Source organism: Lissotriton vulgaris, chromosome 5 (genome assembly GCF_964263255.1).
Source record: "Lissotriton vulgaris chromosome 5, aLisVul1.2, whole genome shotgun sequence".
Classification (NCBI taxonomy): Eukaryota; Metazoa; Chordata; class Amphibia; order Caudata; family Salamandridae; genus Lissotriton; species Lissotriton vulgaris.
Window position 1 is genome coordinate 1,366,913,595 of NC_141693.1, and position 23,121 is coordinate 1,366,936,715.

The following is a 23,121-nucleotide window of genomic DNA, read 5'->3' on the forward strand; positions in this document are numbered from 1 at the left end:
GTCATCCCAGGAAGATGCGGATTCACGTACCTGACCTCTAATGAGGGAGAAACGGTACCAATAGCTTACAAATCTCACTTGTACACACAAGCAGAAAAAACATCCAGTCTCACAGAAAATACTGTGAAAGCAGTACAAACTGCAATAGCAAATGAACGAGAACTAGCACATGGCAAAAGGATCATTGTCCTCACAGCGGAATCCGCCTTCGAGGCACTATTCAGCCCAGTAAACCTGCCTACAGTGTCACTGGATCCGAAATGGATACAGTGGGAAAATTCTCTTGATGCGGAAGATGTGAAATACTATTTCGCCCCGCACATGAAAAAACGGAATGATTTAAATTATGAAAAAGAATATCGGCTGCCAATCGAAATTCTTCCTCTCCAACAGTACTCCTGTATAATCTATACAGACAGATTTGTACAACATTACAACGTAGAAAGTAAATCCTACGATGCAGCCTGCGTGATTGTTAAAGGTCGCTGGCTGTGCGGTAAATTCAGACTGAAAATAACAAAAACTGAATCATTGAGAAAATGTTCGGCTCAGCGAGCTGAAATCAGATCTTTAAAGATGGCGCTTGAAAATGCAGAACGTGAATTCCCGACACTAATCGTGTGCGATTCGCATTTTTGCGTCAACTCCTACAATAATGAGTTGCAGAGCTGGGTTCAAAATGATTACAAAGATGACACAAGTGCCACAATCAAGCATAAAATACTTTGGAAACAGGTAGTTCTTTTACAGAAAGAACTACAAAAGACTCACGGGATACACACTCTGAGTCATCAACGTGATGACGTTCACGTTGCAGGGAATTCATTGGCTATTACAGCCACAGCGGAAGCAACTAAACCGGCTTCCGTAGCCACAAAAAAGCGTTCAGAAAAATACATAGACGGGGAAACCATGCTGGCAGTAAAGACGTCCTTAAAAGGCGACTGTGCAGCACTACCAGTGAACTATCCACTCAATTATGCATACGTAATTGATGCAAACTCCGTTCCTTTTGCTCGAATCCCTGGAGTGGGGGATAGGGTAATTCCAAACACGAACCAGAGAATCATTTTAATAGCAGACGCACACATGGGATTGGGTCCGAGGCACAAAAAGATCAAAGAATCTCTGACTGAATTACAATCAGTATACTGGTGGCCGGGGATGAGCGTGCAACATCAAATATTTGTAAAGAACTGTCCAGACTGTGACAGGGATCGCAGTAATGAACCGGTCCAGCCTGTTACCCAGTTACCGTTTATAGACAGGGTAATGCTGTCTATATGCAAACCAGCGTCCTATTAATTGTTTTAGACTATATTCACTTAGTAAATGTGGCCCCAGCGCTCGGCTGACGCCAAAACTGTTATAAAAGATCTGCGAGTCTTTATCGGCACATACGCAATTGCCATGTTCCATTCTGACCAGGGTCCTGCTTTCAGCTCTCGAGCCTATAAGGAGGCCATGGCCAGTATGGGCGTTGGGTTGCGATACTCTTGTCCATCACACCCTGAAAAAACCGAGACATAAAGCAATCTATAACAGCGAAGGTATTAGGTTTGGGTGATGGGTGGGTCAAACATTTAATAAGTGTCCAACTTAGTCTAAATAATTTGCCAAGAAATTCCCTAAAAGGTTTCAGCCCGTACGAACTATTGTTCGGAACTAGAATGCATGTTCAGGACCTCGATAGTAATGCTTCAGTGGTAAATGATAAGAATAAAGACTTTGACATCAAAGATCGTTTAGCTGTTTTACAGGACTTGAATGAAACAAGAAAATCCTTAAGCAACATAAAGTTAAAGCAACAGCCAACTACCACTGAAGACACACCACCTGTCCCAGCAAGACCTGTTTGGATTCCAAAGATTGGGGATCTAGTCAGAGAGAAAATAGCAGTGAAGAAGGAATTTGGGCCTTCTTACAGAAAAGCAGTACCTGTCTTGGCAATCAACGGAACAAGATCAGTAGTACTATCGCCTCTTGCTGGTAAAAAGGAGAACCGAGTTGTATCAATCGACCTGGTAAAACCAAAAGCATGTGGCCTATAATCAACAGTAGGCCCAGTGGACTCCCGAGAAACAACAGAATACCCAAATTTGCAACAATCCAAGAGGTTCAAACTGAAAGACTAATCACATTTGATAAACCTGCAGTGCACAGAGAGGGACTATGCAATAATGCCATGGAACTCGTGCCTCTTAAAACACAGATTGAAACAGTTTGTCATGAAACACCAGTCTACAATGATGTGGCATCAGAATGTGCTAATGAAAATCAGTGGAGAAAACAATTCCAACTATTGGCAGAACTGCCTCTGGCTACTTCATCATCTTAGATACATTTTCTGAAGATGAAAATGACCCTTTAGTTGAGACCAGAAACAAAGACTTTTAAAGAAAAAGCAACAGAACTCTTTCATCAAATCAAAGAAGTATATCTAGATGCACCATTGATTGAGCATTGGATTATCTCAGGGGTACTTATACTCCTACTATGCCTAATTTTAGTTTTAATTTTAGGAAAATTTATCACAGTTCAATGGACACAGCAAGTCAGAACATCAACTTAGTCCTGAAACCACACAGATCATCTCACGTGAAGAAAAGAGGACTATCATCAGTAATTGTCACAGCCATTCCAATACCCGGCGGGGTAGTTTGGGACAAAACTGACTATGAAGTATATGGCCCGGTCGAGATCTTGAAATATCCTCACCAGTTCAAGGTTTCCCTAAGTGACTTTGTAAAACCAAGTACATTCTCTGATGATTGGGATTTTGAAAGTATAAATAATATGGGGCCAGATGTAGGTAAGTATATTTTACTGATTCATAAATACCGAATTTCACCGATTCGGTATTTGTGAATCGGTAAAATAGAAGGGGGGAGATGTAGGTAGAATCTGTAGTTGAATTACCGATTCTGTATGGGCATTGAAGCCCATAGGAATCAGTGGGCATTACCGAATCGGTATTTACCGATTCGGTAAATACCGAATGTTGCAAGGGTGCAGGGGGTGTCACTTTGACACCCTCTAGCACCCTGATTTCAGGCATGTGTGACATGTGGCACACAGACATGCCCTACATGCCACAGGTGTGCATGCATACATGTGCATGCACACCTTGAATCGGTATTTTACCACCCAATTGGATTGGGTGGTAAAATACCAATTCGGTGAGGCCTGTGGGACTCAGAAGAGTCCCACCTACATCCCAAAATTACCGAATCGGTAAAAATACCGATTCGGTATTTTACCGATTCGGTAAATTTACCGATTCTGTAAATTTACCGAATCGGTAAAATAGGGCCCCTACATGCCAAATACTGAATACCGGTCGGTAACGGCCGAAATCGGCCGTTACCGACCGGTATTTTGGCTCCTACATCTGGCCCATGATGTCTGATTTAGTGTTGTCAGCAAGATTTACAGAACATGATTATTTACAAGGTTCGTCTAATTATGAACAGATGTACTGCTTCTCACATTACGGAGACCATTACTTACATAAATCTGCACAACCTAGAAATGTTTTTAAATATAACCAATGGGAACATTGTGCTACACCACCTAAAAGTAGTTCTAAAACATTCTATGAGAAATTCCAGTACTTCTCAGGGTTTAACACAAGTGATGCAGAAACGTTTTATTATAAACTGTTGGATAAAACAGGGACGAAAACCATGTTGACAAATACTAAATTGATATATTCAGAAGCATTTTATGAAAAAATTATGACATTTGGTTTTGGTTTCTGGAAAAACAACATTGAAACTAAAACCATCTGGGGTACAAAAGATTGGCAGGTACAAGGCCTAGAAGCATTAGTTCGAGCCTGCATGATCCTAGAACAAATAATGTTCTTAAATGACACAATTCACCAAACAACCTGTCTTGGCCTAGCTAAGATTAAAGAAATTAACAAACCGTCTATTCCAAAGCCAATACCTGATAATGCAACAACAGATATTGAAATAGATGTATCTAAAATTTTACATCTAAACAGAACACATCCTGATTGGAAAAAGTGGTTAATCTGGCCTACTGACACGAATAACTGTCAAGATAGATTCCTGAATAAAACACAGGGGTTAAAAATGACCAGACCAGACCCTAGATACTCCCAGAGACAACCTCCAGGGATAGTAACAACATACAGTGTAGGGAAGCTGTGCCTTGAATGGCTAGAATCATCCACACTGGCAGAAATTAAGCAACACTTATCTTTACTTAAAGATGGTGCTGATTTGCGCGATTTCATTCTGGGACCACGCAAACAGCGTCAAAAACGTTTCATAGCGGCAAGTATATATGAGGCATAGAACGAGGCTTGGAAAGTAACACAAATTGAAACCGCTGAAAAAAAACGAGAAATTGATCGTATTCATTTGGAAAAATCACTTTTTGTTGTGGACAATGGGTTACTGACTCTGTCCTCCAGAATATATTCACTGGACAGTATTGTATCATCTGCCATCAATATAATAGATAAAGACTTGCTAATGTTACAACATGGCCGGTCGCAATTGTGTTCTATTGTACAGTTAGGCTGGACGCTGCAAAATCTTCGTTCAGGCTATGTGCCATGGCGTTTAATCAACACAACGTCATTGTTTTCCATCTTTAACCTTACTGATAAACAAATCAGCTTGGCACAGAAAGGAGCAGACTATACAATCCTGAGCATCGAAAAACTGGAGAGATTGCCAATGACAATGTCAGAAAGACCTGTCATTGAATGGATAATACACGGGATTATCACAATTCCGATAACAACTTTCCGATTTAAAAATTGCCTTGAATATATACCGACTGGCCAGTATGAACGTTTGGGTAAAGGGTACATTAAGTCAGCATGGAAATTACCATATACACACACATGCTATAGTGACCGCAACAAAAATGTATTTCTTAGTGGTGAAAACTGCAAACATTCACTAAGCGGTATACTTTTGTGCCAGGGTATTAATTTACACGGGGCCTGTGAAGGAACTTCAAACAACCTTTCATGCCACCAACATGTCACACCTGCAACGCAGATAGAGCCTTTCTTTAAGCAACTCTAACGGGAGTTAGATTCTAATAACGGATCACAGCTGTTGTGGCTTGATGCCAGGGAAAGCATATCTCGTAAGCGTAACTTCCATGGTCACTTGCTGTATGCAAGCATTGTTTCCAAATGGCCCTGAAGATTCCGAGACGCCGATTTGGCCTCCTTTGAATGTTTCTTCTATACGAATTGATACTTTAAGCAGAATGAAGTCTGTGCTTTTACCGACAACAGTGCCCATAACGTCTTCAAAAGAGACGTATGATCTCCAAGTTGCACGGACAACATTGGAGATACATGACCTTTTATCAACAAATTGCCCCGTGCATTTCACAGAAATGCTTAGCCAAATTCTAAATATGTCGGATGCCGTAGGTATCACAAACGTATTTAAGACGATTTTTTCATGACTGTTAACATCAATCAAAGCAATTCTGGGAATTATACCCAATTTTGTCCATTCAGTCTTTGGCGGCATACCGCTAATTTTGGGACTTGTAGCAGGCATTTTATTTTTGACCCTCCTGCTCCGATATGGCAAGCCAAAACACAGACATGACTCCGGCAAGGATGGAAGAAACGATCCTAGCAGTACGCTACCAGGACCGCATAACTAGAGTCCTTAGATTGGCCAGGCTGAGAGATCTGAACATGACTTGGTTTCTTTCATTCAGACCTATATGGCAGACCTGCATCTTACCTGTGCTTCGATGTATGCTAAGCGGCGAAGAATGCGTGTTAGACACCTGTCTTGCACTACCATCAGCAGTACCAATGGATATCGATACTTTGCTAAGTCCTGTAACGGCTCACGCATCGTGTTGTCCCCAGCGGCTACCAATCCTGATGACGGCATTCGTTGAGACTCCTGTGCTATGACTAGGTGGCGGCAGTGAATCGATACATGAAAGCAACATCACCCAGGTACGACCTTCTGTGAGCATTGCTGATCCAGACATCGATGATAGCAATCATTCTCACAACTGCCAAGTTACAGCATTATCGAACTTGGTCGAACTGTCACCTGAATATGTAGACCTGTTCTTTAAGAGCCTCTTTGATATGATGTTCTCTGCTGACAACAACAATGAATTTTTGGAAAAGGAATTCCGGCGCACAGCGTTCCCATGAACTCTGAATTCGGCCTTCAGTTTTGATCAACAAAAACTACTGAAAAGCGTTGGAACTCTATTCCCTTGTCACCATGAATTTTTTTTTTTGAATTGAACACTTTTTCATAATATTTCCTTTTTTTCCTGGCACAAATACCTTTGCTTAAAGTAGAACTATTCATAAAGAACAGAACTTCTATTTTTTAGTAAATCTAGAGACAAAATACCTTTACCTCAGCCTCTAGCACATTTTACAGCAAATGCATTTATATGTGATGAAATTATCTCGCCCTTCTTTTCTGTATAAAGAGATATTTCATGTGTAATTATTTTTTCTCGCAAAATCGTTCAACTATTTACATATGCTATGATTTTTGAAAGATTTCTATGCTTAAAGACGTACAGTACCTATATTTTCATGTATTTTGAATACGCCATTTCAAATGCTATATGTATTTTGGGGTGGGAAGTATTACACACGCATCTTATTGCTTTAGTTTTAGTAATTTGACGGACATAAATTCGTGGAGTGGGTGTCGTGTTCTATCTAGGACCCCGATCAATATTGTGACCTTATGCCCTTATACGGCTATAATCAATCCATACTCCTATAATGGCATAAACGATCAGAGCCATATTTCAGCTATATTTCAGAAACTCATCTCTGCAGCTCATTAAAGTACATGGCACAGCAGAAGCCACTATCTTAGATTCTTAGATTACACTCCGAGTTCTTTCAACAGATAAAACCCCCAGCAACCTGGGAAAGCCCCGCTTGCTATGTTTTGATTAGTAATAGAACTCTAATGAGCACTGTAAGAACGACCGGTTCTTAGTGACATCTTTATTGACGTCTTATGTCCAAAAACGTACGTCAAACAAGGCACCTTCCAGGTATAAATAATACCAACGTTGCCTTAAGCAAACACAGCGGTGGTGGTGAATAGAGGAGCTGAACAGCTGTCCCTTGCAGAGCCCAGCAGATGCGAGAAGCCCACGGACGCTGCCCCTCCTCCTCCTTGACGCGCTGAGAAAGACACTGTCTTTTCTCCTGCCGAGAAAATCCAGCCCCGGCGTTTCCAGCCTACCCTTGCGGGTGACTGGGATATCGAGTCCTGAGAGGAGATACAAGACCTCCAACATTCTATTCCAGAGGTACAGTGTTGACTAAACCCTTAGAGAGAATTCTTGAAGCAAACCCTTGGCAAACCAATTTAACTTAAACTGCTACTTACTTACTCCCTCCCAAGTATTAGGCTTAGGTCAGGTACACTGGGGTAGGCGTAGTTAGAAGCACCAGTTGAGGACGTTAGCTAAATGTATATATGAATGTATATATTTTATTCATTTTAACTATTGTATGGCTAAGAAACCATATCAATGCTTTTACAGTATTATTTCGCAATCCTCCTTTTACTGTACGCACTTTTTATAATAACAAGTCTTGCAATTGTGGCAATTCATTTCTCTTGCATGAGAAGGAATACTGTTCAATAAATAATACCTTTTATTGAAAACGCCCATCTCTCTATTCTCTGCATAATGGTGAAAGTAATCTGCACAACTGACTGAGTGAAATAGCTGTCTATTGTTTCACACGACTCTAGAGATTGACTCTTATTCTAAGGAGCAAAGTTGTGATGTTTATGCGGTTGTTGGAAAACTGAATCCCTTCTTGTCTGTGCCAGGGAAGCTGATCACTTCCTATTCAGTCAAGAAAGTTTCCAGTGACCTCTGAGCTAGTTGGTACAAACCCAATTAAGTTTAACATAGTCAGTAGAGACCTGGAAGACCGCACTTCTACGTCTACACTGCTGTTTATGTTATTCCAATGCGCAGGGCCTATAGGGAAAATAGGAACTACACTACATGGTGCCCAACGTTTGGTAAGGCGATAAAACTAACGCAAGACGTTAGAGTAACTCAGTCGTGCTTTCTCACACAGACCCTTTCTACCGTAAATACTCCAATAGACGTCTGGAGTGGGTGAAAGGTTAAAATCCTCCCAAACTTAGTAGGAAGAGATTCCTATGTAAAGCTCTGGTTTATTCAAAGTTGAAGGATACAGTGTTCCAAAATATTGTGCACCTAATCTTTGTTTCCTTGAAACCTGATCTGCAACAAAAGACCTTCCTGACAGTAAAATGCCAGGAGAAGGCGGGAACAACGGAACCACTGATGCCGCAGTAAATGCGACTCAGCAGGGTCCCGATGAAATTAATGAATCGGGTGCAATAATCATCCCGGTCAACATAAGAAAAACTATAACGTTAAAACATATAGAAAACGGACTGACCACACAAGGTGGCACATTTGTCTTCGTGATAGAGGCACATGAATATCGGCAGACAGAGGTATTCTGTTCTTGGATAAAATTTCCAGCGGCAAACGCTGCAACACACGAGTTCCACTATTACAAAATAGAGGATCCACCGGAAGAGTACGCTCCTTTCGAGGAGATTGAAATCCCATTAAAATTCCAAGAGCATCTGCTCTGGTTTAAAGGCGCCCTAAAACACAATGATCATATTACCAGGCTCGGTCCACTAGGTAGACCAGGAGCAACGTGGCCGGCTCTAGCCAGCTACACACCACACCCGGACATTGAAAAAATGTCTAAAGAATAGCTGTTAGCACAGCTAAAAACATTAATTAAAATACATAGACAGTTAGTCCAATATGTAGTGCGGACTGCAACAGTCCAAACAGCTGTTAATGTCCCACAGCTGACCCCTCATCAGGGGAACACAAATAAAATTACACCACAGAACATACAATCATGTGTTGGTAAAACACCCATGAAACGGGAACAAATTCCTTTCTGGTTAGCGCAGAAAATTACTCAAATAGAGGCAGTATTTCCGAATGTACAAATATAAAACATTACAACACATCAAGGTCTCAACAAACAATACAATTTACAAATTTACAACACATCCAACTCACACACTGGCCAATACATTCATCCTTCCCTAACATACAAACTATACACTTTGGTCCTAATGTCAATCTGTCCATATGAATGATTTAGCTTCTACCGTTTTAATTTGATCAACATAAACAGTTTAGAAGTAGGACCCTGCTTTTTTAATATAAATAACGCTATATTTCCAGTTGACAAAAGGCACCAAAACAGGTCGACGCGTTTTGAACCCCCAATTGCGGGGTTCTCCTCAGGACCAACAATTTCTAAAAAAACAAACAGACACTCGTGTAAGTGTGACGTCCAAAATCAAATTCAGTCACTAACAATGACACCACCTGTCGATGCCTTTTTCCTACCTTATTAACATGAAATGCACTTATTTACTGAAGACCCAGAATAGAAGAAGGGATTTAGTGGAATTGAGACTAAATGTAGCAGGGACTTGATGGTCTTGACCATCGAAACTGCGCACAGACTTTCAGTGAAAGAGTTAGCAGAAATTGTGACCCTTGAGTCCGCAATTCAAAACAACCAATTAATTACTGACGCAGAAGGGCTGTTGGAAAAATAGAAAAAGAGATACTTGAGCTTAAGGACTATACGGTAACTCAGAAAGGAAGCAAATTCGACCTGGACCCAAAAAACTTTTCGTTGGAAGTAGTCTATCCTTATTTGCAACCGGACTTCTATTCAAGACCCGCCCAAGGCCGGTTCTTTCAGGATAATCAAGGCCGATCTCGTAACAAGTACTTGACGTTCTCCGATACATCATCGTCATCGTCGGGAGGTGAAACTGACATGAACGATACAAGGAGTAATCAAAATTATAGAAGAAATCAACAGTATCAACCTCAAACCCCTCAGCCTTTTTTATCCAGAGGAAAACGAAGGGCACGGGATCGCACTCGCCCAAACCATCAACCATGGGAAATGCGAACCAGACATCAGTACTACAGGAGTTAGATCAATCACCTGTGTTTAATCTATCAGACCGAATTCTAACAGCTTCAGAAACATCAATCTTAAAGAAAGGGTTATCCTACGTCCCGGTGCGACCGACTGACTTCGTCAAGATGAAACTGGAAATCTTAGAATTTTGTCGCAAAATCCGATTAAAAACATTCCTTAAAGACGCACCCGAACAAACAGCTATGGAAGTCACCGGACTTCGAAACAAATCATCTTTTTGTCCACCCGGTTTTAAAATTCCAAAAGAAGTGATTACTTTTGAGAATACGTTACTATCGGGAATAGCTTCCCTAGAAAATAAAAAACATTATGTCAATTACAACATCTCTAGAGAAGAAAGAGAGACGATCTTTTCATTAAAAAACGACACCACGTTGGTGATAAAACAGGCAGACAAAGGTAGAGCTGTAGTCCTGTGGGACATAAATAGATACAAAAAGGAAGCCAGACGGCAACTGGATGACCCGAGCTGCTATCGGCTGATTAAGAAAAATCCTACGGACGAGTTGCAAAAAGAGCTTTTTTCCATCCTTCAAGAAGGACTGGACCAAGGCATCCTAGGACCCAAGGAATTCTCATTTCTTCAAAATAAACATCAGAGAACACCCATGTTCTACGTTCTTCCTAAAATACACAAGGACGAAAATAATCCTCCAGGCCGCCCGATAGTATCGGGCTGTGCATCTCTGATTGAACCAGTCTCAAAATATATAGATTTTTTTCTAAAACCCTTCGTCGAGGAGATCCCTGAACATCTAAAGGATACCACGGCTTTTCTGAACCAAATAACATCGGTTACTTTTTGAAACAAGGCAATTATTAGTGACTATGGACGTAGTCTCACTATACACACAAATACCTCAGGAACAAGCTCTGGAAACCCTTACATTCTTTCTAGATCAAAGGGAACAACCAACACGAGTCCCCACAGCATTTATTGTTCAATTGGCTAAGTTCGCGTTACAGAAAAATTACTTCATGTTTGACACGGACTTCTATTTCCAGATCAAAGGGGTGGCCATGGGCTGCCCTTTTGCTCCGGAATTAGCAGTGCTGTTCATGGGCCTATAGGAAAATAAATTCATCTATAACAACAACCCATATGCCGAGCACATCACAAAGTATTTAAGATACATTGATGATGCATTTATGATCTGGTCAGGCACACAAGAGAAATTAGATGAATTTATGGTTTGGATTAATCAAAGGATGGAAGATATCAAATTCAGTTTAAATTTTTCCAATAAAAATATCACTTTTCTGGATGTGAAAATGTATGCATCAGAAGGCATGTTGGGTACCACATTATTCCGGAAAACAACAGACCGGAATAAGGCACTCCATTATACAAGCCATCACCCCAGAAGCCTAAAACAAAATCTGCCCTTTGAGCAATTTCTTCGAATTAGAAGAAATTGTTCGAATAAAGAGGAATATTTTTTCCATGCAAATAAATTAGTCCAGCGATTGTCAGCTAGAGGTTACCCAAGGGAACTATTAAAACACACACTAAAACGTGCCTGGTGGGTACCACGTGAGACTCTACTCCAAAAGAAAGTTCGCCCAGAATAAAAAAGGATTGTATGTGTTACAACGTTTGGATCCAACGCCAACCAGCTACGAAAGATGGTGACACAAAATTGGCACCTGGTTAAAGATTTACACAGTGATTTCAATGAACCGCCGCTTTTCGCTTTTAAAAAAGAAAAAGTGTGGCACAACATATTGTTAGGGCAGCTTTGCCCCCAGCCCCGAAAACAACGTTAAGAGGCATGATGGGACTTCCTCCAGTAGTAGGTCACCACAAGTGCGGCAACTGTTCCTGCTGTGCACAGACTAATGAAGGGTCAGTCTTCACGTTCAATGGCATCCATTGGAAGCATGATGTTTTCACAAACTGTTTGACCAAAAATGTGGTATATGGGATCACGTGCCCGTGCCCTAAACTATACGTAGGGAAGACCACCCAGGAGGTACGACATCAGATTACGCAACATAAGTCCAGAATAAGGAAAGAGACACCCAATGCCCCTCTGGTGCATCATTGGGTTTTAAATAAACATAAAGAGGATAATTTACGGTGGACCATCATTTCTAAGATTGATAAGGATCCACGTGGAGGCGACATTGAAGGCAAATTAAATCAGCGCGAAGCGTTACTGATAATGAAATATAACAGAGCAACAACAGGGCTGAATGAGATTTCTGAGATCCTTAAAATGAATACATGAATCTACACCTTTATAAGAGGTATCCAGAAACCTGGCTTTAATGGGCCCGTGTGCCTGAGGAATGTTGTACCTATTAGACATCAAGTTGACCATAACTCGAACAGAGGTGCATCCTTCTGGGATTTCCAACATCTGAGATGAGTATGAAGTGGCATTTGGGGCCGCACAATAACCAGCGTTTTAGGGCAATCAACATAACGAAACAACTGGACTAAGCCTTGTAAGGTTTGTTAAAAATAAAGGATCAATGCTGTAGGATATATGCCCATCAGGATTCGTTCACATGTCCATAATGTCGCGTCAGCACCACATTTACCTAGCTCACAGGTCTATTAATAATGACCACGCAGACTCAATAAAGTTACATCTATCCAGGTCTAGTTGTAATGATCAACAGGACTTAATAAAGTTTTTTAAGCATGCAGTAATCAAATTATGTTGCTTTAAGCTTTGCTTTCCAAGGCACAGGGCCGATCATGTGACGGCCACTTGGACCAATAATATACTGCGAGACTAAACTGACGCTGAGGCAGATTTTTCGATCATTGTGAGAGGCGCGAGAAAACCTGAACTAAGGTAACATGCCCCCCCTTTCTCCAAGTAGAAAGCACATGCAGTTTGCCGGTGCTTTTCCTGACTAATCGCTCACTCGTCTCTGGTTTCAGGACGCGAGTAAAGAAAAACGCCATGTTGTTGAGCAATTAATTACAGCTCGGAATTCGGACACAACCTCACGTGGTAAGTAACCCGCAGCGGTGTACCCCCAGCCTTCATCCCTCGCTTTCCATCAACGATGCAGCAGAGAGGTTGCAGTTAGGCTCATGATTTTTCTTGTCTCCTTCTATCCCCAGATAATGTCTCCACACTATTAATTAGGTGAGTGCCCTGTCATGAAGTACACATTAATTTTTTAGATCAGTTACACAAACAATTATTACTGTGTTATGTGTTAAGATACCTTGTATGTTTCTTTTGTCTAGAGTTTCTTGTTTCATCCGACCACCTCTAGTAGAAGTGCATTTCATATTAATAAGGTAGGAAAAAGGCATCGACAGGTGGTGTCATTGTTAGTGACTGAATTTGTTTTTTACGTCACACTTACACGAGTGTCTGTTTGTTTTTTTAGAAATTGTTGGTCCTGAGGAGAACCCCGCAATTGGGGGTTCGAAACGCGTCAACCTGTTTTGGTGCCTTTTGTCAACTGGAAACATAGCGTTATTTATATTAAAAAAGCAGGGTCCTACTTCTAAACTGTTTATGTTGATCAAATTAATACTGTAGAAGCTAAATCATTCATATGGACAGAGAATTCACTATTGACATTAGGACCAAAGTGTATAGTTTGTATGTTAGGGAAGGATGAATGTATTGGCCAGTGTGTGAGTTGGATGTGTTGTAAATCTGTAAATTGTATTGTTTATTGAGACCTTGATGTGTTGTAATGTTTTATATTTGTACATGCACAAAAAAGGTTTTTGATATGTTTATGAAAAAATAATGCTCCACTAGTGAAGAAATGAATCTATAAACTAGTGACGTAAATTAAAAAACGAACCGGTATGCTTTTCTCATAAAGGTCGGCATAAATATGTATAAGTGACGTCCAGTACTGGCATTTGTGTTGTTCTTTTGCATACTGCTGCTGAGCCAGAACGAATTTCCATCCTATAGATCTACCACCCTCCTCCCTACTCCTACGTTCCAATACTACCAACTCCGCCTCCCGCCGCACCAGATCCTGCCGCCTCTCCGCCCTGGCCGCTGCGCACCAGGAGATATCCACCCTACGCAGGATGGGTTTAAAGGCTTCCCAAAGGGTTGTCGGGGAGTCAACTGAGTCATGGTTGGTCGTCAAGTAATGGTAATTTCCAGAGACATATGTTCTTTATAGTCAGTCTGAAGCAGATGCCATCCAGACGTGCACCATCGAAATGGGTGCCTGGCAGGGCCTACATGAAAGGTAAGGGCCACCGGTGAGTGATCGGACAGAGCCCTCGGTAGGGTGTCCGAGGACACGACCCTCTGGGTCAGTCCCCTGAGGACAAATAAGTAGTTCAGCCTGGAAAACGAGCCATGCACAGAGGAGAAATAGGTGTACTCTCGGTGGGCGCCATGCCCATACCTCCAGACGTCCACCCAGTCCAGGCCCGTGGTGAGGGCACGGAGCCTGGTGGGGGGTCCCTCCGCATCCACGCCCGCGTCAGTCGCCCCCCTCCGCCACCGGTCCATGTGTTTGTCCATTGCATCATTCCAATCCCCCCCAACTATAGCAAGAGTGTCCGGCATTTCATTCCAGACGGACATGACCTTCTCCGCCAGGGACCACTGCAGTGGGGGTGGGGAATAAATGCTACCAAGTGTCACCCTGTCACCCCCAACCCTTCCCTGGACAAAGATGTACCTGCCGTGAGGGTCAGACCAACTCCGTTTGTGTACAAAGGAGATTCTGCGATGTATAAGGACAGCAACCCCCCAGGAGCCCCACGTGAACCCTGCATGGTATGCATGTGTGTATCCGAAGCGTTGTAAGGAAAGCGCCTTTGCACCGAGTAGGTGGGTCTCCTGAAGCAGCAGAGCATCGACCCCAGCCCTGTTGGCATATCGGAGAACCGCCCGCTTCACTTTATCTAACACCCCCGCACATTCCAACTCAATATACGTAGTGTGCCTGGAGCTACTCGCCCCCCATCCTGAACAGTCGACATTGGAAAAGGACATTGCATGGGCAGCGGAGGCCCTGACGGTCCAGCATGTAAACCTCACAGTGTACAGACAGTAGCAAAATAAGCGCAACCAAAGCCACCCCCCACCTCAACACTACCCCCAACACCCCCCCTCCACCTCCCACCCTGCACCTCCCAACATGGAAGTACCTGTCGCGGTCGGATCACGGCATGGCCCCCAACGGGGAACCGAAATCCACCCACTCCAATGGATCCCCTAAACATACCCCATAACTAGGGAGTCATCACTCCTACCCACCCACTCTTACAGGGCAGGTGTCCAGCCCAATACAGGGCACCTGAGCATTCCAAGAGCAACCATGGAGTTCAATGTGATAGTCGCAGTCTTCATTTCACTCCCCCCGGCAGCCCCTGTTCCGGACCAGGCTGCGGGGACACGAATCCCGCACGAGATGCGTGGCCAGACCCGGATCTTCTACGATGCCTCCGTTGACTTATCAGTCCCTCACGGACCACTCCACACGAGGAAGAGTCAGAGTCGCCTCCCAAGGGCGCAATGACCCTGATCTTAACTGTCTCATCTGTCCATTGAAACACTTCCTCCGGGGAATCAAAGAATAGCGTGCGGGACTTGTAGATGACACGCAGCCTCGCGCGATAGAGCAAGGCATATTGAAGTTTGAGGCCACGGAGATGGGCCTTGTCTGCTAGGAATGATTGCCTCTGCTGCTGAACCATCTCCGTGTAATCCGAGAAGATGAGAATAATAGCGTTGTCAAGCACTCTCGCCTGTCTCAGTATAGCGTCCCGGTCAGAGTAATTTAAGAACTTGGCGATGATCGGCCTCGGGCGCGCACCCCCAGGGGGCTTTTGCATGAGGGCCCGATGGGCTTGCTCCACAACGAAGTGGCGGGAAAGAGTATCCGGGGGAAGCCAACCCTCCAGCCATTGGGCCAAGAAGCGTTCCACGTTGTCCCCCTCGCAACCCTCTGGAAATCCAAGAAAGCTGAGGTTGTTCCGTCGCGCCCACCCTTCTGCGTCCTCCACCCACATGGCCAGGCCCTTCTGTAGCTTCTCCATCGCCGCCATCTTCTTCTTAAGCACAGAGACGTCATCTTCCACTTCGGAGATGCGTGTCTCCGCACTGGTAATTCTCTCAACCGCGTTCCGTAAATCTATGAATTTGTCCAGTGTCCTTTGCTTAGAGTGACTGCCACCCGCAGCAGGGAGCCCAGGAACAGCACTAACTTCTACACAAACAACGGTCATTGTCCTGGACCCGCAGGTCAGTAGAGGTCCAGGCAGGCCCACCGGTCCACAACAGCTGCCCACTGGCCCACTCGACGCTGCTCTTCAGGGAGCAGAGGTGGGAGAAGAGTTGCTGGGCGAGGCGCCAACCCCCCTGCGCCAGTCCAGGAGGGTGAATCCCCAGGCACCCCTCGAGCCCATGCACAGGACACCACCAACCACCTCCGGGGCCCGACCTGACAGTTAGCTGTATATCATTAAGTAGGACATATACTTTTAATATTTCCAACAGCAAAACTTTCAAATTGTAATTTTGCTGTGGAAAAGTTACTTGCACATTGGCTAACACTGAGTTAGCGGCTGACCCCTCTGTCTGGCTAACTTTCAAATTTAATGTCACTCTTAAGGAAAGTCAACTTTTAGAAAGTTGTCAGTTTGCTACCCAGTTTGTCCAGTGGCTCTCCACCAGACAGCCTTCTGCCCTCCTAAGGAGTAGTGTGAATGGCTCCTAGGCTCAGGAACAATAGAAGCCTGCTACAGTTATAGGTGTTGCCACCCTCTTGCAGGAAGCCACACAGGGTGTTGGCCCAAAAGGCGAGCTCCTAAATGGGTAGCTGCCTATAGTGGGCAAATGGCAATCACACTCATGCATGGCTGTCCCTTTGTTCAGTTAGATAGGCTGGCAGCGGGAATAGAGAGGGGAAATCAGTCACCAAACTAGTTTTCCAGTTGGCATGTAGCCCACAGGTATCCTCGCCTCAAGGGTGGGCTACCAAGCTCCTTACATCCAAGGAAGGGTTCAGAGATCTTGAGGGCAAAATAGTACACTCTGGGATTGCCAGATGCCACACAAAGCCAGAAGTCATCACAGGGTGGGAGAGATCCTGGTAGCCCATTGGCCAGTCTCCGCACCGTACCCCAGGAAACTTTCTGATCATAAATATGGCACCCTTGGCATCCTGTGCCTCAGATTACGATGGAACTGCAGAAAGGACAATAGAACGACTGTGCTGCTGACCCCTGGACCTGGCAAGAGAGGCTGCACCAAATGCTGTACTGCCACACCTTGGGCTTGCAAACAGAGGATTGCGCTGGTGGCTCCTGGCTAATGGAAAAGTTACTCCCGAGTCCCAGACCAAAGAAGTGACACCAAGGGCCGGTCAGCTAACCTCCTTGAACCGGCACCAGGGCCAAAGCTGAAGTAGCCTCCTCTGGTAAGTCAGTAGCCACATATTTTGAGTCACCATTGACTGCCAATGGGCAACCCAAAATACCGATCCTAATGACCTAAAGTTGCACCTGAGTCTGCTGGACCCAGGAGTGTTATCTGAGTCCAGATTGGTCAGCAAAGACAGACACCAGACTGAACCAAACAGTACCGCTGGACCTGCTGGGTACGGAGATCAGGAGTCCAGCACAGCTGGCGTTCTACTGGCTCAAAGAGGACTTCGAGGGGCACGACCCATGTAGCTAAAAGTAGCACCACCTTACTCGTGGACCCAAGGAATAACTGCAAGGACATCCCTGTTGACTGCACTGCCCCCAGAGCATCTTTCAGCATCCTCAGCCTCTTGCAGCCCCAGCATCAGGACTACTCCATTGGAAGTCTATGGCGGTTGTGATGTAAAGTGTGGAACTGGAATATGAGGCTGCTTTGATGCCAGGGAACTGTCCAAATGCACTTTATTGACCTCCTGACCATCTCCCTGTCAGAATTAGTCGCCCCACTCAGGAAGCCAAAACATCTCTTTCAAACATTTAAAAAAGTGTCTAACCTTTATGGTTACCAATGCTTTTTTGCACTTTGGACTAAAAAGCTGAGATTTATGTTTTACTTAAAAATCTATAGCTCTGAAACCCCCTGGTGTATTCTGCTAATCTTGATGTTAAAAAATGTATAGAAATACAATTTATTTGTATAAATTCTTGTCAGAATTCTTTCGTGTTGCATGATTTTCTTATTCAGTTGTTTGGTGCTTGCAAGTACTTTACACTACTTCCTTTGTTTATGTCTTGCTGATTGAAGCCACAGCTCACCAGGGTTGAGCTAAAGGTTTTACAAACAAGCCTGACAGGAGTCAAGAAAGTTTTGCGAGTATAATACCATACCATATAATACACCACAATCCTCACATTAACTACCACCACCACACTAATCATCAGCACCAAAACCAGCCTACCACCACCTTTCCGCCACCACCATCGTACAACCAACACCACCGCTCTACCATCACACTACTCTCATCCCTTGCCACCACCATCAATCTAGCCACCACCACCATAACCACCCCTCTATCCTAACCACCTTCACCCTACCCTATCTACTATCCCCCTACCGTTAGTACCACCACCTTAACCACCACAACAACCCTTTTGTAAATAACACCCTATGCCAGTGCTTAATTTGAGCCGGTGCTAAGCACCGGCACTAAATTGGTTTCCGGTGCTTGGCACCGGCACCTAATTGTCAACACCATTCATAGAACAGTCTACCAGATGGTGGTGCTGCTCATCTAATTTAGAGATGAGCAGAACAACGGTTGTTTAGGAATACAATATACATTAAAATTGCAAATACCTGCCTCCCCAGCCATTCCTTTAGCTTTGGGGCCCTGGAATAATCTGAACTGTTGCATTTACATGCAAGATAGATGATTAGTAGTTGTTTTGACAGCAATGACAAGGGCGATGGGTGGTGCAAGCTGCATTGGCCTCCCGGTCAGAGCCTTGGAACCTAATATTTTACAAATGAAGCACTGCCCTATGCTAACCAATACCCTACCCTAACCATCACCCTACCATAACTACCATCATCTTAACAACCACCACCACATTCACCACCCTCACCTACCACCACCACCATACCACAACAACCCTACCACTACCACCATGCTACCACCAACAATACACTACAGTGACCACCACCCCACCCACCACCACCCTACTATAACCACCACCACCCTACCCACCAACACCCCCCTAACTACATTCACCCTAACCACCACCATAACCTTCACAACCACCCTAACTACCATCACCACCACCAAAGAAACCAGCACCCTAACCACCACCACTTTCTCACCACTGCCACACTTACACCGTCCTAACCACCAACACCACCACCTTAATTACCACCACCCTGAACCAGCCTACACCTTCCTAACCACCATCCTAATCACCAACCTAATTATAAGGATGTATGATGGTACAACGCGATCAAAATGATCGCGGTAGCATCACAGCACATCTTTTACAACGCAAGTCGTTACCACGACTTGCGCTGTAGGGTGCTGAGATTTACTATTCCAACTCCAGCCTACGTACAGTAGAGAAGGTGTTGGAAAACTAAATCTACTATTCCTTAGTCTAGAGCGCCCTCCAGCGCAAGTCGTGGTAATGACTTGGATTGTTAAAGACGCGTCGTAATGGCACAGCAGTGTTTTCACCGCGTGGTAAAGGATGTTTCCCAATCATAACCTCCCTAATCACCAACCTAATCATAAACACCTTAACTAACACCACCCTAGCTGCCACAACCTAACCCTAATCACAACTACCCCACCACCCTAATCACAACCAAACAAACCACCACCACACCAACCATCACCTAACCGCCACCACCATTACCCTACCACCACCCTAACAACTACCACCCTAACTACCACCATCCTAACCAGTCTACCACCACCCTACCACAACTACCACCCACCACCACCCTGCCTCTACTACCCTAACCACCATTACCCTACCCACCCTTTCCCTAACCATAAGTACCAACACCCTACCCTAACACTGACCACTGTACCCACAACCACCACCCTACACTGACCACCACCTTACCCTAACCACCACGTGCACCTTCATCACCACCATCCTACCACCACCACTACTGTACAACCACCACGCTAACACCCACCACCCTAACAACCACCACTCTCACCACTACCATTCTAAGTACCACATTCACCACACTATCACCACTACCACCATTTTAAACACCACCACCCTTTCCACCTTTTACCATCACCACTCTCACCCTACTACTACCACACTCACCATCCTCACCACCACCACCCTAATGTCCCTACCCTAAACACAACCATCCTTGAACAAGTCACCCAAATCCTGTAGAAGCTCTTTATTTTTTAACTATTTTCAATTCATTATTCAATTGTTGCTTTCATGGAAAGATGTGGCCTACACTTGTGTTTGTTTAGTCTTAAGTAACTTGTTCTCGCCTGAAACTAAGTATCTAGGTTTACAGTAAAGCTAAAGGATATCAGTGATCAAGAAACATTTACCTCTTTGCTACAGCTATCTATCGACCTGTCTGCCTTTTCTATGGCAATCAGTCTGTGAACTATGAGAAGGAACTCTATGGTAGAATGTTGCTGTGAAACCAAGGGTGAGTGCTCGCTGGTAGATTCATATTTGTATAAACTACATATTTGATTGCCTTGTATGTTCTTGTTGCTGTGCGGTGGAAATCATGAAGCATAGTGTTCATTGCATTATGTGGGATTCTTTTAACAAAGCAACCTACAAACTCAATGTTGCTTCAAAACCTTGTTATGTGGGCTTTCCTTCCTCTTCTGCTGTTTGTCCCTCCCCTGAAACATGACCTCATTACTAGTGTCCTCCCACTGCTTACTTTTCAGACACTCCCTTTATCTTTTTGGTTAAGCACTCCATGAGAGGGCATGTGTTTTTCAGCTGTCTCCCTTGTGTACACCTCTTCGCACAACCACTGCGCTCTGTGTTGCTCTCACCCATGTACAGCTCCACATGCCCCTCCATGAAGTGCTTGCCCTTGTGTCCTTCTCTTCCTTGTGATTCTTCCGTTCCACGTTGCTCTCGCTCATCCATGTTGTGTACATCTCCCACTGCCCCCGGCATCAACCAACCATCGTTCAAACGGACAAGACATGCAGAAATATCACTGGGCATACAAAGACCTAGACTTTTGAATGAACTCTTTCTCAACTTGTGATGCACACCCAGCTACATGTGGTTTGTAAAAGCTCCTGAAATACTCAGACATACTTCTAATTGAGTTCAATGCAGAACTAGCACTGTAGTTTACGCATTTCTTAGACCACTCCATGTAATATCATACTACTGTATCCTTATATCCACTTCTACCTGCTGTGATATATATATATATATATATATATATATATATATATATTTATTTAATCTTTCCATAGAAACCATACGTAACTACACAAACATCACAAACATTAGGAATTCTAACGCTATAGTTATAACTTTAATTTAGAATTTACATACTACCTTAAAATGTAAGTTGTAGTAACACTGTGTATGTAGATAGGCAATGTGAAGGTGGTGTGTAAGAAAGACTATTTATCTAACTTCAGACTTAAAAAAAAGAAAATATGGGGGCCCAGGAGATGGGGTTCCTGGGGCCATAATCTGCCCAGGGAGGGGAGCCGCGTGACCCCCTCCCCATTCTGAAAATTCCTTGCCCCGGGTAATGGGGTCCTGGGTTCCTTAGGGCCAAAACCGACCCAGGGACACACAGAGGGATTGCTGAGAGGTGTTCGGAGGCAACAACCCCATTCTCCACCACTCTGGAAATGCACCTCTGTCCGCACTGCTGTAGTAGGGAAGATTTCCCCTTGGCTTCTGAGGGTCCCTGGGGGCCAACTAGAATTCCTGTTACCTCCAGCAAGTCCCACACAGAGGGATTGCTGAGAGGTGTTCAGGGCCATGGCCCCCTTCTCCACCACTCTGCAAACGCGCCTATCTGCACATTGCTGGTGGAGGAATGAAGCTCCCTTGGATGCTGAGGGTCCTTGGGGTTGAACAACCACTCCTATTACCTTCAGTAAGCCCCACAGAGTGGGATTGCTGAGAGGTGTTCCAAGGCAATGCCCCCTTTCTCCCCCACTCTGCAGTCGCACCTCGTGGTGCACTGCTGGTTGGGGGATGATGTCCTCTTGAAAGCTGAGGGTTCTTGGGTGCCCAGAAGCCAGTAAGTTCGACACAGCAGGATTCCTGAGAGCTGGTCGGAGGCCTTGCCCCCTTTGTCCACCACTCTGCAAATGGACTACTAGTTAAAAAACATAGAAATTCACTTAAAAAATCAAAGTTACAGGGACATTACAGTTAGGAAATAGATTTTGAAAAACCTTAGAAATTTCCCTAAAAAACGAAAGGTTACAGGGTCGTTTTAGTTAGAATATAGAACTATAAAAAACATAGAAATTCACTGAAAGAACCAAAGGTGTCAGGGACGTATAGTTAGGCTCAGATTTCACAAACCGGCAGTTATAGTTACCTGAGCTAACTATCAATTATGCCTGCAAGGCACTGCTTAGGACCTCACATATTATTTACTGAAAAAAACTGAAGGTAACAGGGACAGTATAGTTTGGAAATAGAATTTTTTTAAACTTAGAAATTCACTGAAAAATACAAAGCTTACAGGGAAGTTATAGTTAGACTCAGATTTCACTCATGCAAAACCAGTTAAATTCAGCAGTTATACATACCTGAGCTAACTATAACTTACGTCTCACATATTACATCACTCATGACATGGTCAGTAACATCACTGATGACAAAACTGATGACATTTCAAGTGACATTACTAATGACATCAATGATGGCATCATCCGGTGATTGTGAGTGTTTAGTAAAAGTTTTTTTGTGTTAAACGTATATACTAAGGTACTAAAAAAGTTAAATTAGTATACTTTATGTACTACTAATGAGTGATTCCTTTTTTTACCATTGTTTATGTGAGTCACTGTGTGACTATGTGTATCCATGTGAGAGTAGGTATCTGAGTGACTACAGGTGTGTGAGTGGCTTAAGGGTGCATACGTGGGTGTCTGAGTAGCTGTGTGGTGACTGACTTAGTGGCTGTGTGAGT